This window comes from Leuciscus leuciscus (assembly GCF_965113295.1).
Source record: "Leuciscus leuciscus genome assembly, chromosome: 6".
In the NCBI taxonomy this organism is placed as follows: Eukaryota; Metazoa; Chordata; class Actinopteri; order Cypriniformes; family Leuciscidae; genus Leuciscus; species Leuciscus leuciscus.
Window position 1 is genome coordinate 48,137,994 of NC_138730.1, and position 17,573 is coordinate 48,155,566.

At 36.3% G+C, this 17,573-nt stretch overlaps 1 long non-coding RNA gene across 1 annotated transcript; it reads left to right on the top strand.

Moving 5' to 3' along the window:
- Nucleotides 1-10,887: 10,887 nt before the first annotated feature.
- On the top strand, nucleotides 10,888-14,192 carry LOC309501234. The gene is made up of 2 exons (XR_014206798.1): nucleotides 10,888-13,349; nucleotides 13,498-14,192. It is a non-coding gene; the product is annotated as an uncharacterized lncRNA (long non-coding RNA).
- The last annotated feature ends 3,381 nt before the right edge of the window (nucleotides 14,193-17,573 follow it).

Sequence of the window (17,573 nt, forward strand, 5' to 3'; positions counted from 1 at the left end):
TCAGTAAAGCCGCTTTGAAACTCTCTGTAATGTAAAAGCACTGTATAAATAAAGGTGAGTTGAGTTGAATAATGTGAGTGAGTGATGGACAGCAGGGGTGAGATATGAAAGAAGCGCTGAATAACAGATTATCAGAATCTGAAGAAGCTTTATTAACATGTGAATCATCATATCACATCCGCTGCGGATTAAATCAATAATTCAATCAGCTGGATTTATAAGAATAAGCAGAAGAATAAGAGTCTTGAGCTCAATGTGAAAGAGAGAGAAGAGAGAGAGATGGAGAGAGAGATGGAGAGAGAGAAGAGAGAGAGATGGAGAGAGAAGAGAGAGAGATGGAGAGAGAGAGATGGAGAGAGAGATGGAGAGAGAGAAGAGAGAGATGGAGAGAAGAGAGAGTGATGGAGAGAGAGATGGAGAGAGTGAAGAGAGAGAGAACGGATGAGTGTTAGAGGACTATCACATCTGAATTGATGCTCGTATTTAAGAGGAGGAAAATTATTACAGCTGTTTACTAGATAGATAGATAGATAGATAGATAGATGTTTCCTCTCGTTCTGAGTTCAGTGTGTGAATGAGAGTCTACAGGAGCTTCTCCTCATGTGTGGATTATGAGGACGAGACTGTGTGTGTCACAGCGGGAGAAGAAGATCAGACATCTTTCTCTCGGTCTCATCAACATCTCCTGCTGTCCATCATCTCCACATCCACTGTAATCCCTCCATCTCCATCTCTTTACCCCGAACACCATCAGCAGAGGTCAGAGGTCACATGACCTCAGTCTGGTGTAACGAAAAGAGATGAACGTGAAAGACATGATTAAAGGGATAGTTCACCCATAAATGAAAGTTTACTCTCCCTCAAGCCATCCAAGGTGTATATGACATTCTTCTTTCAGACGGACACAATCAGAGTTATATTAAAAAATGTCCTGGCAATGATAAAAGTGCATCTGTCCATCATAAAGTGCATCTATCCATCATAAAAGTGCATCTATCCATCATAAAAGTGCATCTGTCCATCATAAAAGTGCATCTGTCCATCATAAAAGTGCATCTATCAATGATAAAAGTGCATCTATCCATCATAAAAGTGCATCTGTCCATCATAAAAGTGCATCTATCAATGATAAAAGTGCATCCATCCATCATAAAAGTGCATCTATCAATGATAAAAGTGCATCTATCCATCATAAAAGTGCATCTATCAATGATAAAAGTGCATCTATCCATCATAAAAGTGCATCTATCCATCATAAAAGTGCATCTATCAATGATAAAAGTGCATCTATCCATCATAAAAGTGCATCTGTCCATCATAAAAGTGCATCTGTCCATCATAAAAGTGCATCTTTCCATCATAAAAGTGCATCTATCCATGATAAAAGTGCATCTATCCATCATAAAAGTGCATCTATCCATCATAAAAGTGCATCTGTCCATCATAAAAGTGCATCTATCCATCATAAAAGTGCATCCATCCATCCATGATAAAAGTGCATCTATCCATCATAAAAGTGCATCTATCATCATAAAAGTGCATCTATCCATCATAAAAGTGCATCTGTCCATCATAAAAGTGCATCTATCCATCATAAAAGTGCATCTGTCCATCATAAAAGTGCATCCATCCATCCATGATAAAAGTGCATCTATCCATCATAAAAGTGCATCTATCAATGATAAAAGTGCATCTGTCCATCATAAAAGTGCATCTGTCCATCATAAAAGTGCATCTTTCCATCATAAAAGTGCATCCATCCATCCATGATAAAAGTGCATCTATCCATCATAAAAGTGCATCTATCAATGATAAAAGTGCATCTGTCCATCATAAAAGTGCATCTGTCCATCATAAAAGTGCATCTGTCCATCATAAAAGTGCATCTATCCATCATAAAAGTGCATCTGTCCATCATAAAAGTTCATCTATCCATCATAAAAGTGCATCTGTCCATCATAAAAGTGCATCTGTCCATCATAAAAGTGCATCTGTCCATCATAAAAGTGAATCTATCCATCATAAAAGTGCATCTTTCCATCATAAAAGTGCATCCATCCATGATAAAAATGCATCTATCCATCATAAAAGTGCATCTGTCCATTCATAAAAGTGCATCTGTCCATCATAAAAGTGCATCTGTCCATCATAAAAGTGCATCTATCAATGATAAAAGTGCATCTATCATCATAAAAGTGCATCTATCAATGATAAAAGTGCATCTATCCATCATAAAAGTGCATCTATCCATCATAAAAGTGCATCTGTCCATCATAAAAGTGCATCTATCCATCATAAAAGTGCATCTGTCCATCATAAAAGTGCATCTATCCATCATAAAAGTGCATCTGTCCATCATAAAAGTGCATCTGTCCATCATAAAAGTGCATCCATCCATGATAAAAGTGCATCTATCCATCATAAAAGTGCATCTATCAATGATAAAAGTGCATCTGTCCATCATAAAAGTGCATCTGTCCATCATAAAAGTGCATCTATCCATCATAAAAGTGCATCTGTCCATCATAAAAGTGCATCTTTCCATCATAAAAGTGCATCTATCCATCATAAAAGTGCATCTGTCCATTCATAAAAGTGCATCTGTCCATCATAAAAGTGCATCCATCCATGATAAAAGTGCATCTATCCATCATAAAAGTGCATCTATCCATCATAAAAGTGCATCTGTCCATCATAAAAGTGCATCTGTCCATCATAAAAGTGCATCTGTCCATCATAAAAGTGCATCTATCCATCATAAAAGTGCATCTGTCCATCATAAAAGTGCATCTGTCCATCATAAAAGTGCATCTATCCATCATAAAAGTGCATCTATCCATCATAAAAGTGCATCTGTCCATTCATAAAAGTGCATCTGTCCATCATAAAAGTGCATCCATCCATGATAAAAGTGCATCTATCCATCATAAAAGTGCATCTATCCATCATAAAAGTGCATCTGTCCATCATAAAAGTGCATCTGTCCATCATAAAAGTGCATCTGTCCATTCATAAAAGTGCATCTGTCCATCATAAAAGTGCATCCATCCATGATAAAAGTGCATCTATCCATCATAAAAGTGCATCTATCCATCATAAAAGTGCATCTATCCATGATAAAAGTGCATCTGTCCGGTCGACTTCCGGAAGGCAGATGGAGTAGACGTGTTTGCGTGTTTCTCACGCTTTTACTGTTTCGTTTGAGCCAATCTATACGTTTATTTCAGTTTTAAACGGTTCACACGGATGAAATGTATACCCCTTCGTTAACATGACCTCCAAATCGAGTAAGCAAAGCAGAAAAGAAACCAAAATGGACCTCGCTGACGGCGATTCCGGCGAGCTCAATATGACGGGGATTGCTAAACTGTTGGATGAACATCGCCAGGCCCTCTTGTCCGAATTTAAGTCGTCCATATCCTCACTCGAGGCCAAGATAGACTGCATTCAATCAGCGGTATCTGACCATTCCTACAAGATTGCTTCTCTTGAGTCCAGTGCTAATGCTCTGGATGAACGCGTGCTCGCGCTGGAAGCGACTTGTACCGCACTGTCTGGCAGCAACGCTAAGCTGCTAGCTAAAGTTTCGGATCTTGAATCTCGCAGCCACCGTAATAACATTCGCATAGTTGGTCTACCGGAATCGATTGAGGGACCCCGTCCTTCTGCCTACTTTTCTCAGCTCTTGTTTGACATCATGGGAGAGGATGTTTTGCCTTCTCCACCGGAGATCGATCGGGCCCATAGGGCTCTCGTCAACAAACCCGCGGCCGGAGAAACCAGTCATCATCTGCATTCACCGCTATCAGCAAAAAGAGCGGATTATTTTCGCGAAGCTCGAGTTAAAAGAGGCAAGTTGATGTTCCAAGGTCACCCCATTGCTATATACGAGGACTATGCGCCCGAAGGGATGGCACAACGGTCTAAATATCGGCAGGTGATGACGGATCTGTATAACCTGGGGCTTAGACCAACTCTACTTTTCCCTGCGAGGCTGTCCATCAGGACCAAAGATGGGAGTAAGAGGTCGTTCTCGTCGGTGACTGAGGCTGAAGAGTACGTGGCATCTGCCCGAGCTGACTCTCCTTTGTGATGCGTTTCGTCCCATATATCCTTTTTCTTTTCACTTTAACCTCTGACTGTCGGCTGCACATTTCAAACACATGGGCTGCATAGATTGTGTTCTGGCTTGTATGTATATGGGTGCACATATGTTATATTCATATGGTTTATTTTTGTACTTGTTTGTTTTGTTTGTAATTTCCACGAGAACCCTAACCCTTACTGACTTAGTTTGAAAGTGGGCCATTCACTGCATTTATACTAATATTATGTTGGACCAAGTGCTTGATCTGGACTAGGCCACTGGATATGTGGTCACAATAACTTTGAATTTCATGTTTCATATCAAGTTCAATGTGTGTTTCATACGTAGATATTTGCAGTTTCGCTGGCTGTTTCTTTCTTTCTCTTTTTCTTTTTTTTCTTTTTTTTTTTAACTAATGCATTGGTACTTATTCATTTATAGTTGGCCATTTACTGCATGTATATTAATACTATATTGGACTTATATTATGACAGTACTACTGTGTAATTTGTGTTTCGTATCTGATCTGGACTAGACCACTGGTTAAGTGCTAAGTGGCCATGTCAACTTTGAACTTCATGCTTTATTTTGTGTTTAATATATGCCTCTTTGAAAGGCTGTTCATTTTGTCTATTTCACCGTAAGTGTCTTGCTTAGTCAACAACCTGGTTTAACCTTTGACAGGAAACCAGCAGCTCACTTGCATGGTAATAATAGGACATATACAAGGTCATGTGGTTATTTGTCTGGTTCTTATATTTTTCTTATATATTTTTTTCTTTTTTTCTTCTTTGCTTGCTTATTTCTACCGTTACAGTATGGTATGGTTGAAGTCATGTTTCTGACTTCTTGTTTTGCCCTGTTTCTTGGTGTATGTAGGCTCTAATTTTTGGTAACGCGGGGGAGAATTACCTAGTGAGATAGGAGTGTGTATAAGATGTCGAGCCTGATGTCGATAACAGGCCATAGACTGCGTCTAGTCTCTTGGAATGTCAAAGGAATGAATAATAGTGTCAAGGCCGGCAAGGTTCTATTGCATTTACAGCACCTAAAGGCTGATATTATGTTTTTGCAGGAAACGCACTTGCGAACTGCAGATCTGCTCAGTATTAAGAGAGCCTGGATGGGTCAATTGTATCATTCCAAGTTCTCTCAGAGAGCCCGTGGGGCTGCTATTATTATACACAGAAAGGTCATGTTTGAAGAGACCCATACCATTTCCGACCCTAATGGTCGTTTTGTGATGGTCTCAGGTAAGCTTCATAATGTGCCAGTCGTTTTAGTTTCAATTTACGCCCCCAACTGGGATAATGACGAATTCTTTGTTAAGTTTTTTTTAAGCCTTCCAAATGTGGACGATCATCATATAATTATTGGGGGGGGGACTTCAGTCTGGTCCAGGATGTTTCGCTTGATAGGTCTTCTTTTAAGCAATCTGTTTTATCCAAATCGGCCAAAGTAATATCGGAATATGCCTCTCAGTTGGGACTCTCTGACCCCTGGAGATTTAAGCATCCTCAAGATAAAGTTTTTTCGTACTTTTCACACGTTCATCACACATTCTCGAGGATTGATTTCTTCCTCCTGGATAACAAATTGTTAAACTCTGTTACCACACGTACATATCATACAGTAGTGTGTATCATACAAAATGTAGTCATTTCCGATCATGCTCCTGGTTGAATGACGGATAAGGATTAAGATGTGAAAAAAAATAAAACTGCCCAAAAAATTCTAATTTTAGGACTTTCTATACTTATTAGAGTGTTGTGTATGTAATGCAATGACATGTACACATTTCAAGAATGTAATTAACCACTTTTTTTTGGTGAATCAGATCCTTTTCCCCATGAAAATGTCATTCCTGGGTAACGTAATGAATTTTTAAATTAATTACATTTCTACCATTGTTGGCATATACAAATGTACTGATATCCATAATTGGAGCTCAACAAACAACTAGTGCTCGTAAAACTACATTTTAATCACAATTAATATAATAAATTTGGGATTTCATATAGACATGGGCTCAGTTATGGCTGCTGATAACTCAAAATTCAGAACCAAATTTAAAAAAAAGCTGGAAAATGTTTAAAAATGTTTTCCAATAAAGTAAATAAGACTTGTTTTATCATTAACTCAACAAAAAACAGAATTGTGTAATCTAACACACAAATATGGGTTAAATTAATTGCCTGTGTCATTGTTAGCCGGAATGACATACTGTTAGACGGAAGGACATTCTGCAATATTTTTCAGGATTACCATAAAAACCATCCTCAGTATCATTTTTTCCTTTCCAACACTCAAACTTGAAACAAAGTAAGAGACACTGACAAGTTTTTAATGATTTAAAAAAGTTAAATTCATTGATAATGACCCATGTGACTCATTGAATCATATGAAATCAAGATGAATGACAGCTAAAATATGGCAAAAAAAACATACAATTATGTAAATAATGTTAATGTTAATAATATAACAATAATAACTTTGCCTAAAAGTTTACAAATGTTAATTAAAAACTAGATTGTTGTGCATATGTCATTCTGGATAACGGATGACATGTCCTGGCTAACAGAGGTTTTTTGTTATACAAGAATGACATGTTGTTATCCAGGAATGACAAAAAACTATATTTTTTCTTTATAATCAGGCACTAACTTAACCACCTATGGAAAACTACAACTTAGCTATCATCACTTAAGGTAACCTTTTAGATCAAATAGATAGTTTTTTTTATATAAAATCATTATAAATGTTTTATTAGTGTTATCCAAAAGGTCACATGATATTGCTACAAAGTGCACCAGTGACCGAAATATCAAAATATCGACATTTTAAGAGACGCTTCCTGACCTTTGCACATGTTCTAGTGCTCCTTCAGGGTCTTCTTTTTGATACAATATTATGTCACATGACATACCAAAATGCATTATGGTCCAAAATGGTCATTGATGTCTGTTATCCAGGACTGACATTAGAGAAATCACAATTTGGGGACAAAAGTCGTTCTGTCATAAAAATGTAAATAAGCTTAGTATTATCACTCTATTTGTAGGAATCATTGAAAACATCAATACAATTATGCCCAAGTAGATTTTAAATACTTTTATTTATATTTTTAAAATTTTTGTTGTATTTTTGTATTCAGATTTTAAGCCGGGACAGTTACCCGGAATGACATTTTGAGACTTTTGAGCTCAATAGTTCCTTAAAGATTAATTATTTATAATGAATTCTCACATGAGTAATTAAAGAGGGGGAAGTTGAGTCACTTAATGAAGTGCATTTAAAAATGTATACATTTTTATATTATGAATATGCTTGGGACACCAGAATTGACACGCCACGTCATTGACCCTCCTGTGTCTATTGATGTCGTTTTTTCCCCTGGTAGACTCGCACTTCCTACTTGGAGATTTGACTCTTCTAGATTATCAGACAATAAATTTAAAGATTTTGTTGCTTCTCAGATTAATTTATATTTTGAACTTAATCAAACTCCAGATATCAATAGTCTCACTCTTTGGGAGGCTTTCAAGGCTTTTATTCGTGGGCAGGTAATCTCTTATGTTTCGCATTTAAGGAAGACTGAAACATCTAGACTGTCTACTATTGCAGATGATCTTTACAAATTAGATGCACTATATGCCTCTTCCCCCTCCCCTTCCCTTTATTCTGAACGGGTACAGTTACATGCAGAATATGATCTTCTAATGACAAATATAACAGCAAGGCACCTTAGACAATGTAGGCAACGTTTTTTTGAACACGGTGACAAAGCGGGGAAGCTTTTGGCTCACCAAGCTCGCACGACTAGTGCCTCTAGGTGGATTTCGAAAGTCAAATCAACAACAGGTGAACTAATATCAGATCAAAAGGGGATTAATTCCATATTTTTAGACTACTATGCTACATTGTATATGTCGGAGAGCTCCTCAAATTCTTCAGCAAGCTTTGATTTTCTCAATTCACTAACTTTTCCGAAAATTGATGAAGACCATGCCAACAATTTAGGTGGTCCAATCACTGAGTTGGAGATACAAGAGGCGATTAAATCTATGCAATCTGGAAATTCCCCTGGCCCAGATGGCTTCACAACTGAGTTTTACAAATCTTTTCTCTACTCACTAACCCCTACCTTAGCAAGGCTATACAATGATTCTTTTAAGGAAGGCCGCCTCCCTCCAACCTTATGTGAGGCTTCCATTTCCCTGCTTCTTAAGAAAGATAAGGACCCCATCGCATGTGGCAGTTATAGACCAGTATCACTCCTTAATGTTGATTTGAAGATTTTAGCTAAAGTCTTATCCTCTCGTCTTCAATTGGTACTACCATCTTTAATTTGCCTAGATCAGACAGGTTTTACACCAGGGAGACATTCGTTCTTCAATACTAGGCGGCTTCTTAATATTCTTTGTTCCCCCCCATCTGAGTCACCGGAAATAATTCTGTCTTTAGATGCCGAGAAGGCATTCAACAGAGTTGAATGGGTTTATTTATTTTTTATTTTAGAGAAGGTCGGGTTTGACTCTAACTTTATTTCTTGGATTCAACTTCTTTATTCATCACCGGTTGCTTCTGTATACACTAATGGCTTGCATTCACCCCCTTTTTTCTCTACAGCGCGGGACACGTCAGGGCTGCCCCCTCTCCCCTTTACTTTTTAACCTCGCAATAGAGCCTCTAGCTATTTGGCTTCGTAGCCACAATGGTTTTGAGGGAATATCGCGTTATGGTTTAGTTCATAAACTTTCTCTCTATGCTGATGACCTTTTACTGTATATCTCTAACCCTGTCTCCTCCTTGCCGGCAATTTTAGACATTCTAGACAAATTCAGCTGTGTCTCTGGTTACAAGATAAATTTGCAAAAATGTGAACTATTTTTTGTCAACCCTGAGGCCAGTAAGATCTCATACTCTCTTTTTCCCTTTAAGATAGCTTCAGGTGGATTTAAATACTTGGGGGTTTCTTTCACAAATTCGTTTAATCATCTATTTGAGAAGAATGTTCAACCGCTGGTCGATAAAACCAAGTTAGACATGTCTAGATGGACTTCACTTTGTCTCTTGTGGGTCGCATTAATCTAGTTAAAATGGTTATTTTACCCAAATTCCTTTATCTTTTTCAACATATTCCAATTTGCATTAATAAGTTTTTTTTTTTTTACAAAATTTGATGGTATTTTGCGTTCATTTATTGGCAACATTTTCCCAGATATGAGTGATGCTTGTCATCGTTGCAAGCAGTCTCCTGCTAATCATCTTCATATGTTCTGGAGCTGTCCTCGGATGACAGACTTTTGGTCCAATGTTTTTGATACACTTAACAATGCTCTTAACATAGAGTTGGACCCCAACCCCCTGACTGCTCTTTTTGGTATTCCTTCGAGACCTGACTTGACTATCTCATCTCGCCAGGTTATTGCCTTTACTTCTGTTTTAGCTAGACGAGCCATTCTTCTCAAATGGAAACATGTGACTCCCCCATCGCACGACAGGTGGATCCAAGACGTTTTTAGCTGTATAAACCTTGAGAAGTTAAGATTTTTGCTTTCAGGATCCCTTAAAACTTTTCAGAAGACCTGGGAACCTGTCTTAGACTACATAAAAGGTTTACTGTGTTCTCCTGACACTAATGCTATTACACAATAATTGACTGTTACTGGAAAGAGGAAAGACCAATACTAGAGAGAGGAATGTTTATTCTAATCAATTTATTTTCAATTATTTGGTTATGTTTTTTTTTGTTTGTTTTTTTTGGGTGTTTTTTTGGGTGGGAGGGTTCTGGAAGGGTTTAAATTGACAGTCTGTAATTTCTTACTTTTAATTGAATGTATCATTATGTGTTGTCTTGTTAAATACCAATAAAAATAAATAAATAGAAAAGTGCATCTATCCATGATAAAAGTGCATCTGTCCATCATAAAAGTGAATTTATCCATCATAAAAGTGCATCTTTCCATCATAAAAGTGCATCTATCCATCATAAAAGTGCATCTATCCATCATAAAAGTGCATCTGTCCATCATAAAAGTGCCTCTGTCCATCATAAAAGTGCATCTATCCATCATAAAAGTGCATCTATTCATCATAAGTGCATCTGTCCATCATAAAAGTGCATCTGTCCATCATAAAAGTGCATCTGTCCATCATAAAAGTGCCTCTGTCCATCATAAAAGTGCATCTAACCATCATAAAAGTGCATCTATTCATCATAAGTGCATCTATCCATCATAAAAGTGCATCTGTCCATCATAAAAGTGCATCTGTCCATCATAAAAGTGCATCTGTCCATCATAAAAGTGCATCTATCCATCATAAAAGTGCATCTGTCCATCATAAAAGTGCATCTATTCATCATAAGTGCATTTATCCATCATAAAAGTGCATCTATCCATCATAAGTGCATCTATCCATCATAAAAGTGCATCTGTCCATCATAAAAGTGCCTCTGTCCATCATAAAAGTGCATCTATCCATCATAAAAGTGCATCTGTCCATCATAAAAGTGCATTTATCCATCATAAAAGTGCATCTGTCCATCATAAAAGTGCATCTATCCATCATAAAAGTGCATCTATCCATCATAAAAGTGCATCTGTCCATCATAAAAGTGCATCTATCCATGATAAAAGTGCATCTGTCCATCATAAAAGTGCATCTATCCATCATAAAAGTGCATCTATCCATGATAAAAGTGCATCTGTCCATCATAAAAGTGCATCTATCCATCATAAAAGTGCCTCTGTCCATGATAAAAGTGCATCTAGCCTATCCATCATAAAAGTGCATCTGTCCATCATAAAAGTGCATCTATCCATCATAAAAGTGCATCTGTCCATCATAAGAGTGCATCTATCCATCATAAAAGTGCATCTATCCATCATAAAAGTGCATCTGTCCATCATAAAAGTGCATCTATCCATCATAAGTGCATCTATCCATCATAAAAGTGCATCTATCCATGATAAAAGTGCATCTGTCCATCATAAAAGTGCATTTATCCATCATAAAAGTGCATCTGTCCATCATAAAAGTGCATCTATCCATCATAAAAGTGCATCTATCCATCATAAAAGTGCATCTATCCATGATAAAAGTGCATCTGTCCATCATAAAAGTGCATTTATCCATCATAAAAGTGCATCTGTCCATCATAAAAGTGCATCTATCCATCATAAAAGTGCATCTATCCATCATAAAAGTGCATCTGTCCATGATAAAAGTGCATCTATCCATCATAAAAGTGCATCTGTCCATCATAAAAGTGCATCTGTCCATCATAAAAGTGCATTTATCCATCATAAAAGTGCATCTGTCCATCATAAAAGTGCATCTATCCATCATAAAAGTGCATCTATCCATCATAAAAGTGCATCTGTCCATGATAAAAGTGCATCTAGCCTATCCATCATAAAAGTGCATCTGTCCATCATAAAAGTGCATCTATCCATCATAAAAGTGCATCTATCCATCATAAAAGTGCATCTATCCATCATAAAAGTGCATCTATCCATCATAAGTGCATCTATCCATCATAAAAGTGCATCTATCCATCATAAAAGTGCATCTATCCATCATAAAAGTGCATCTATCCATCATAAGTGCATCTATCCATCATAAAAGTGCATCTATCCATCATAAAAGTGCATCTGTCCATCATAAAAGTGCATCTATCCATCATAAAAGTGCATCTATCCATCATAAAAGTGCATCTATCCATCATAAAAGTGCATCTGTCCATCATAAAAGTGCATCTATCCATCATAAAAGTGCATCTATCCATCATAAAAGTGCATCTGTCCATCATAAAAGTGCATCTATCCATCATAAAAGTGCATCTATCCATCATAAAAGTGCATCTGTCCATGATAAAAGTGCATCTAGCCTATCCATCATAAAAGTGCATCTGTCCATCATAAAAGTGCATCTATCCATCATAAAAGTGCATCTATCCATCATAAAAGTGCATCTATCCATCATAAAAGTGCATCTATCCATCATAAGTGCATCTATCCATCATAAAAGTGCATCTATCCATCATAAAAGTGCATCTATCCATCATAAAAGTGCATCTATCCATCATAAGTGCATCTATCCATCATAAAAGTGCATCTATCCATCATAAAAGTGCATCTGTCCATCATAAAAGTGCATCTATCCATCATAAAAGTGCATCTATCCATCATAAAAGTGCATCTATCCATCATAAAAGTGCATCTGTCCATCATAAAAGTGCATCTATCCATCATAAAAGTGCATCTATCCATCATAAAAGTGCATCTGTCCATCATAAAAGTGCATCTATCCATCATAAGTGCATCTATCCATCATAAAAGTGCATCTATCCATCATAAAAGTGCATCTGTCCATCATAAAAGTGCATCTATCCATCATAAGTGCATCTATCCATCATAAAAGTGCATCTATCCATGATAAAAGTGCATCTGTCCATCATAAAAGTGCATTTATCCATCATAAAAGTGCATCTGTCCATCATAAAAGTGCATCTATCCATCATAAAAGTGCATCTATCCATCATAAAAGTGCATCTGTCCATGATAAAAGTGCATCTATCCATGATAAAAGTGCATCTGTCCATCATAAAAGTGCATCTGTCCATCATAAAAGTGAATTTATCCATCATAAAAGTGCATCTGTTCATCATAAAAGTGCATCTATCCATCATAAAAGTGCATCTGTCCATCATAAAAGTGCATCTATCCATCATAAAAGTGCATCTATCCATCATAAAAGTGCATCTATCCATCATAAAAGTGCATCTGTCCATCATAAAAGTGCATCTATCCATCATAAAAGTGCATCTATCCATCATAAAAGTGCATCTATCCATGATAAAAGTGCATCTATCCATCATAAAAGTGCATCTATCCATCATAAAAGTGCATCTGTCCATCATAAAAGTGCATCTATCCATGATAAAAGTGCATCTGTCCATCATAAAAGTGCATTTATCCATCATAAAAGTGCATCTGTCCATCATAAAAGTGCATCTATCCATCATAAAAGTGCATCTATCCATGATAAAAGTGCATCTGTCCATCATAAGTGCATCTATCCATCATAAAAGTGCATCTGTCCATCATAAAAGTGCCTCTGTCCATCATAAAAGTGCATTTATCCATCATAAAAGTGCATCTGTCCATCATAAGTGCATCTATCCATCATAAAAGTGCATCTGTCCATCATAAAAGTGCATCTATCCATCATAAAAGTGCATCTATCCATCATAAAAGTGCATCTATCCATGATAAAAGTGCATCTATCCATCATAAAAGTGCATCTATCCATCATAAAAGTGCATCTGTCCATCATAAAAGTGCATCTATCCATGATAAAAGTGCATCTGTCCATCATAAAAGTGCATTTATCCATCATAAAAGTGCATCTGTCCATCATAAAAGTGCCTCTGTCCATCATAAAAGTGCATTTATCCATCATAAAAGTGCATCTGTCCATCATAAAAGTGCATCTATCCATCATAAAAGTGCATCTATCCATCATAAAAGTGCATCTATCCATGATAAAAGTGCATCTATCCATCATAAAAGTGCATCTATCCATCATAAAAGTGCATCTGTCCATCATAAAAGTGCATCTATCCATGATAAAAGTGCATCTGTCCATCATAAAAGTGCATTTATCCATCATAAAAGTGCATCTGTCCATCATAAAAGTGCCTCTGTCCATCATAAAAGTGCATTTATCCATCATAAAAGTGCATCTGTCCATCATAAAAGTGCATCTGTCCATCATAAGTGCATCTGTCCATCATAAAAGTGCATCTGTCCATCATAAAAGTGCATCTGTCCATCATAAGTGCATCTATCCATCATAAAAGTGCATCTGTCCATCATAAGTGCATCTATCCATCATAAAAGTGCATTTATCCATCATAAAAGTGCATCTGTCCATCATAAAAGTGCATCTATCCATCATAAAAGTGCATCTATCCATGATAAAAGTGCATCTGTCCATCATAAAAGTGCATCTATCCATCATAAAAGTGCATCTGTCCATCATAAGTGCATCTATCCATCATAAAAGTGCATCTATCCATCATAAAAGTGCATCTATCCATCATAAAAGTGCCTCTGTCCATGATAAAAGTGCATCTATTCCTATTGTACATTAATGAATTATGTAAATTATCAACGAAAATGAAATTTATCCTTTTTGCTGATGATACCAATATTATTTGTGCCGATGACAACCTGGAGCAACTTTTGGCCTCGGTAACTGTGGTATTGGTACAGTTAAAAACCTGGTTTAATATTAACAAAATGTCATTGAATTTGAAAAAGACAAAAATTATGTTGTTTAGTAATCGTAAATGTAATATACCTGTTCAAATTGTTATTGATAACACACTAATAGAAAAGGTTCAACAAAATACATTTTTGGGCGTTATAATAGAGGAAAAGATCTCTTGGAAACCCCACATAAGCTACTTGAGGACAAAAGTGGCTAAATGTGTTGGAATGATGAAAAGATCATGTAATTTACTGAACACTAAAGCTCGACTTCTACTGTATCATTCATTTATTATGTCATATTTATATTATTGTGTTGAAATTTGGGGGAACTGTTACAAAACTCACTTACAGCCCTTGATCACTCTGCAGAAAAAGGCCATTAGGATTGTCTCTGGTGTTCACTACAGACATCATTCCAATTCATTGTTTGTAGAGCTGGAAGAACTTAAACTGCAGGATGTGATCAACTTTAAAACTGCTCAAATCATGTTCAGGGCATCTCAAAACTCTTTGCCTCCTAATGTTCAAAACTTATTCCGTGATAGAGATGCTCATCATAGTTACACACTGAGAGGAAATAAAAACAAATATCTGCCGAAATTTAGAACCACTCTAAAATCAATGTGTATCTCAGTGCGGGGAGTTAAGCTTTGGAATGATTTGGCGGATGAATTAAAAACCTGTCCAAATATAATTCATTTCAAATATTTGTTAAAAAAAAATGTATTAAAGAAATATGTAGAGGACAGAGAGTGATGCGCCAGCATGAAGCCAGTGGTGAGAGGGTGTTGGGTCAGAGAGTGTTTGGGCCAGTGTCTTTTGTAAGGGTATGTGTTGTATGTGCGTGTTCTGTCTTGCCTGTCTTATACTATTTATATAGTGACAATTGTTCTACTGTATGTATTGTACAAGCATACTGTTGTTCTTGAATTATTTTGTTTGTATATTGTTTTTGTATTGTATTTTGTGTTGATTGTGAGGGGGTTTGGAATCATATAAGCGTTTGCTTCGTCCACCTCCTTTTCAAACCATGCACTTGTATAATTTGTCCGTTATGTTGCCTGTTATGTTGATTTGTGAGAAAATTAGAGTGCTGGTTTGAAATAAACATCATCATCATCATCATCATCTAGCCTATCCATCATAAAAGTGCATCTGTCCATCATAAAAGTGCATCTATCCATCATAAAAGTGCATCTGTCCATCATAAAAGTGCATCTATCCATCATAAAAGTGCATCTGTCCATCATAAAAGTGCATCTATCAATCATAAGTGCATCTATCCATCATAAAAGTGCATCTATCCATCATAAAAGTGCATTTATCCATCATAAAAGTGCATCTGTCCATCATAAAAGTGCATCTATCCATCATAAAAGTGCATCTATCCATGATAAAAGTGCATCTGTCCATCATAAAAGTGCATCTGTCCATCATAAAAGTGCATCTATCCATCATAAAAGTGCATCTATCCATGATAAAAGTGCATCTGTCCATCATAAAAGTGCATTTATCCATCATAAAAGTGCATCTATCCATCATAAAAGTGCATCTGTCCATGATAAAAGTGCATCTATCCATCATAAAAGTGCATCTATCCATCATAAAAGTGCATCTGTCCATGATAAAAGTGCATCTGTCCATCATAAAAGTGCATCTATCCATCATAAAAGTGCATCTGTCCATCATAAAAATGCATCTATCCATCATAAAAGTGCATCTATCCATCATAAAAGTGCATCTGTCCATCATAAAAGTGCATCTATCAATCATAAGTGCATCTATCCATCATAAAAGTGCATCTGTCCATGATAAAAGTGCATCTATCCATCATAAAAGTGCATCTGTCCATCATAAAAGTGCATTTATCCATCATAAAAGTGCATCTATCCATCATAAAAGTGCATCTGTCCATCATAAAAGTGCATTTATCCATCATAAAAGTGCATCTGTCCATCATAAAAGTGCATCTGTCCATCATAAAAGTGCATTTATCCATCATAAAAGTGCATCTGTCCATCATAAAAGTGCATCTATCCATCATAAAAGTGCATCTGTCCATCATAAAAGTGCATCTGTCCATCATAAAAGTGCATTTATCCATCATAAAAGTGCATCTATCCATCATAAAAGTGCATCTGTCCATCATAAAAGTGCATTTATCCATCATAAAAGTGCATCTATCCATCATAAAAGTGCATCTATCCATCATAAAAGTGCATCTGTCCATGATAAAAGTGCATCTATCCATCATAAAAGTGCATCTGTCCATCATAAAAGTGCATCTATCCATGATAAAAGTGCATTTATCATCATAAAAGTGCATTTATCCATTATAAAAGTGCATCTATCCATCATAAAAGTGCATCTGTCCATGATAAAAGTGCATCTGTCCATCATAAAAGTGCATCTGTCCATCATAAAAGTGCATTTATCCATCATAAAAGTGCATCTGTCCATCATAAAAGTGCATCTATCCATCATAAAAGTACATCTATCCATCATAAAAGTGCATCTGTCCATCATAAAAGTGCATCTGTCCATCATAAAAGTGCATCTGTCCATCATAAAAGTGCATTTATCCATCATAAAAGTGCATCTGTCCATCATAAAAGTGCATCTATCCATCATAAAAGTACATCTATCCATCATAAAAGTGCATTTATCCATCATAAAAGTGCATCTGTCCATCATAAAAGTGCATCTATCCATCATAAAAGTGCATCTATCCATCATAAAAGTGCATCTGTCCATGATAAAAGTGCATCTGTCCATCATAAAAGTGCATCTGTCCATCATAAAAGTGCATTTATCCATCATAAAAGTGCATCTGTCCATCATAAAAGTGTATCTGTCCATCATAAAAGTGCATCTGTCCATCATAAAAGTGTATCTGTCCATCATAAAAGTGCATCTGTCCATCATAAAAGTGTATCTGTCCATCATAAAAGTGCATTTATCCATTATAAAAGTGCATCTATCCATCATAAAAGTGCATCTGTCCATGATAAAAGTGCATCTGTCCATCATAAAAGTGCATCTGTCCATCATAAAAGTGCATTTATCCATCATAAAAGTGCATCTGTCCATCATAAAAGTGCATCTATCCATCATAAAAGTACATCTATCCATCATAAAAGTGCATTTATCCATCATAAAAGTGCATCTGTCCATCATAAAAGTGTATCTGTCCATGATAAAAG